Source organism: Coffea arabica, chromosome 11e (genome assembly GCF_036785885.1).
Source record: "Coffea arabica cultivar ET-39 chromosome 11e, Coffea Arabica ET-39 HiFi, whole genome shotgun sequence".
Lineage (NCBI taxonomy): Eukaryota > Viridiplantae > Streptophyta > Magnoliopsida > Gentianales > Rubiaceae > Coffea > Coffea arabica.
Genome location: NC_092331.1, coordinates 47,471,069 through 47,476,114, shown reverse-complemented (window position 1 = coordinate 47,476,114; position 5,046 = coordinate 47,471,069).

Here is a 5,046-nt window from a genome sequence, read left to right as displayed (position 1 = left end):
TTCATATTGGACACTTTCAGGTTGGTAATCATAAGAATATGGAGAATCACTATATACACATTGATTATCCCAACCATAAGCATTAGCACTATATCGATCAAAACAGGGATTGTAATGCTCTAATTCATCATAATAATCCACATTTTGTGCTTGCATACATGTGTTAGTAGCATGATAATCTCCACACAAGTCACAAATCACATGATAAGAATTAAAAGCATTAGCATTCCTCCCTTGCTCAATTTCATGCATAATTGTGTCCATTTGAACTTGTAACTTAATTACATCAAATTTTGCCTTTAAGCACCTTAAACCATCTTCAAAAGACATACATTCAGTAAATTTTTGGTTACCTCTATTGAAGGAGCCTTGCACTTGGTAACCATCCATTGCCAATCTTCCACTTCTCAAGCATTGTCCTCCAAATTGACCTACCCTTCTCATCACCTAAAATTGCTTTTAAACAACTTAAGAGCAAGATTAGTAAGAAGAATAGGTTATAAAACACATACACATAAAAACACTAAAATAACAGAAAATAACATTCACACTATAACTAATAACATGTCTAAACTAATAAAGTTGCTCTTCACACCGATATTGCCAAATCTTCCCCGGCAACGGCGCCAAAAACTTGAGGGTATTTTACATACGTGCAAGCTAAAAAATACCGAATTACACCCGTTCACTGCAAGTATACAGATCAACTAGTAGTTTAGGGTATATATCGGGTCGATCCCACAGGGAAGAGTGAACAATTACCGGTATTACTAAAGCTTCTCTATTATTTAGACTATCAATGAATTATAACAAATTTAACCTACTGAAATTATACAAAATAACAAATAAAAGCTCCTTAGGTTGTGGTATCCCTAACTACTCATGCAAGTGCTATATTTGGATCATTAATTACTACATCTAGGCTAGTTATGGTGTAATTTCCTTATGCATTTGAATCCTACTTTCATAGTGAATCAATTATACTTACAACTAATCCATACCTATTCTCATAGTTATGAAATTAGCTACAAGTTCATTTCTTCAATGAAATTACATGAAATGAATCACTAAAAACCACATAGATGCACCTCTACTTTCATGAGTGTACTCCCTATGTTTAGCACTTCTTGAACTAGTGTTAAATCTCAATTTCCATTGCAGAAACAACACCTTAGATAATCATAATTAATGGTACCAGATTAATCATGATTTAAAGAGTCAAAGTGCTAAATAACTTGCTCAAATCGTAGCAATCAAATAACCAAACAATTAACACTAACAATCATAGAAAGTTCAACCAAACCCAAGGTATAAACTTTAGAAACACATAATGAACACAAAATCCAGAACTTGTATATTAACTAAACTTGGAATCAAATACAAAAGATAAAGAGTTTGGAAGGAATACAACCCTTGTCACATGAGCTTTCTTTCTTGCCTTCTTCATCCTCCATCTTCATCCTAATCTAGATAATAAACAAGAATGGAAAAGCTACACTACTCTATACTAAACTAAACTAACACTAGGAAGATGAAAGAGCTACATTTCTGCAGACTCCAAGCTTCTCCCGTATGTCTCTCTATTTTTCTGCTATCAACTCCTATCTCCTCTTCCGTATGATCTACTCTCTTTGTTGCAATGCATTTGGCTATTTAATGATGAAAGGTGGTCAAGGAATGAAGCTTTACACTTTCTCCTTACAGCTGGTAATGTTTCTCATATGTCTAGCATCACATGTGAGTTGGTGGAGGTGAAATTGAGTTTTTCGCGTAAAAAGCAGCCTTCTCTGACCACAATCCGGCCAGGAATCCGGCCACAAATCCGGCCAAATTCAGGCCGGATTGCTACAGTAAATCTGGGCTGCTACAGTGATCCGAGCTGCTACAGTACCTCGGATCCGTATGGATCCGAGCTCGGATCCACTAACCCAGAAACAATCGAAGGTTCGGATGAATAGTGGATCCGAGTGTGGATCACCTGCTCTGTTTTTGGCCCAACTTCAACCGATCTTTTCTTGATGATAAAAGCTGATTTAGCTCTTGACCAAAACACAAAACTTGTAGCCCTTTGAGTTAGCTTTCCAATGCATCAAGAATTCATTTGGATCTGTGTAGGCTGAGAAATGACCGAAATACCCTTACCTGCTCATTGCCCTGTTCCAGTTTCGACCAGTAGAAATTTGCTATTGTAATTCGGCATTTTGACCTGGAAAACCTTCAAACTGGATTTAGATGTCTTCACCAAAGTTGTAGATCTATCTCTTATCTTCAAATTGGTTCAAGAATCATCTTAATCCGATCATTGTAGCTCAAGTTATAGCCGAAATACGAAAATGTGTCAAAACTGTCAAAATACACAAAATCCAAGTAAAAAGTGATAAAAACCTCATTTAATCACTTAAAAGCATTTTTCACCAATTATAGCCAAAATGATTCATATTCTACCAATAATATAACTAAAGTGACTAAAAATAATATAAAATATCATTCAATTATTACGTAAATTAGTCACTTATCAATAATCACTATATGTACATTGATTATCCCAACCATAAGCAGGAGAATTGCTCCAATTAGCACTGTATTGATCAAAACAAGGATTGTAATACTCTAATTCATCATAATAATCCACATTTTGTGCTTGCATACATGTGTTAGTAGCATGATAACCTCCACACAAGTCACAAATCACATGGTAAGAATTAAAAGCATTAACATTCCTTCTCTGCTCAATTTCATGCATCATGGTGTCCATTTGAACTTGTAACTTAATTACATCAAATTTTGCCTTTCAGCACCTTAAACCATCTTCAAAAGACATACATTCAGTAAATTCTTGGTTACCTCTGTTGAAGGAGCTTTGCACTTGGTAACCATCCATTGCCAATCTTCCACTTCTCAAGCATTGTCCTCCAAATTGACCTACCCTTCTCATCACCTAAAATTGCTTTTAAACAACTTAAGAGCAAGATTAGTAAGAAGAATAGGTTATAAAACACATACACATAAAAACACTAAAATAACAGAAAATAACATTCACACTATAACTAATAAAATGTCTAAACTAATAAAGTTGCTCTTCACACCGATATTGCCAAATCTTCCCCGGCAACGACGCCAAAAACTTGACGTGCACGGAGTATACATATACAATTAAGCTCATCCTAATCAAGTTTTACATTTATAAACTCCTAAATACCCCACACGCAATTTATCGCAAGTATACGAATCGTGAGCGAGTATAGGGTATTAAGGGTCGATCCCACAAGGAAGATTGCAATTACCGGTACTACTAAAGCTTCTCTATTATTTAGACTATCAATGAATTATAACAAATTAAAACCTACTGAAATTATACAAGAAAATAACAAATAAAAGCTCCTTAGGTTGTGGTATCCATAACTACTCATGCAAGTGCTATATTTGCATCATTGAGTACTACATCTAGGCTAGTTATGGTGTAATTTCCTTGTGCATTTGAATCCTACTTTCGTATACTTATAACTAATCCATACCTATTCTCATGGTTATGAAATTAGCTACAAGTTCATTTCTTCAATGAAATTATATGAAATGAATCACTAAAAACCACATAGATGCACCTCTACTTTCGTGAGTGTACTCCCTATGTTTAGCACTTCTTGAACTAGTGTTAAATCTCAATTTTCATTGCAGAAACAACACCTTAGATAATCACAATTAATGGTACCAGATTAATCATGATTTAAAGAGCCAAAGTGCTAAATAACTTGCTCAAATCGTAGCAATCAAATAACCAAACAATTAACACTAACAATCATAGAAAGTTCAACCAAACCCAAGGTATAAACTTTAGAAACACATAATGAACACAAAATCCAGAACTTGTATATTAACTAAACTTGGAATCAAATACAAAAGATAAAGAGTTTGGAAGGAATACAACCCTTGTCACATGAGCTTTCTTCCTTGCCTTCTTCATCCTCCATCTTCATTCTAATCTAGATAATAAACAAGAATGGAAAAGCTACACTACTCTATACTAAACTAAACTAACACTAGGGAGATGAAAGAGCTACATTTCTGCAGCTTCAAGCTTTCTCCCGTAGCTCACTCTCTATTTTTTCTGCTATGGTCTCCAATCTCTTCTTTCTTGGATTCTTTCAATCTTGCAATCTTGGCTTTTTTATGATGAAAGATGGTCAAGAAGTGAAGCCTCCACCTTCCTTTTACAGCTGGAGATGTTTCTCACATGTCTAGCAACGCATGTGAGTTGGTGGAGGTGAAATTGAGTTTTACGCGTACAAAACAGCTTTTTCTGACCACAATCCGGCCACAAATCCGGCCACAAATCCGGCCAAATTCCGGCCGGATTGATACAGTGACCATTTGGTCACTTCTAATTCAATTTCCAGCTCTGCTCCGATTTTGGATCAACTTCCACTGAACCTTTCTTCATGATAAAAGCTGATTTAGCTCTTGACCAAAACATGAAACTTGTAGCCCTTTGAGTTAGCTTTCCAATGCATCAAGAATCACCTCATTTGAATCTGTGTAGGCTGAGAAATGACCAAAATATCCTTGCCTGCTCATTGCCCTGTTTCAGCTTCGACCAGTATAAATTTGCTACTGTAATTCAGCTTTTTGACTTTGAAAACCTTCAAACTGGATTTAGATGTCTTCACCAAAGTTGTCGATCTATCTCTTATCTTCAAATTGGTTCAAGAATCATCTCAATCCGATCATTATAGCTCAAGTTATAGCCGAAATACGAAAATGTGTCAAAACTGTCAAAATACACAAAATCCAAGTAAAAAGTGATAAAAACCTCATTTAACTACTTAAAAGCATTTTTCACCAATTATAGCCAAAATGATTCGTATTCTTCCAATAATATAACCAAAGTGACTAAAAATAATATAAAATGTCATACAATTATTACGTAAATTAGTCACTTATCAATAGGTATGGATTAGTTATGAGTATAATTGATTCACTACGAAAGTAGGATTCATATGCATAAGGAAATTACACCATAGCTAGCCAAGATAGTAGAAATCAGTGATC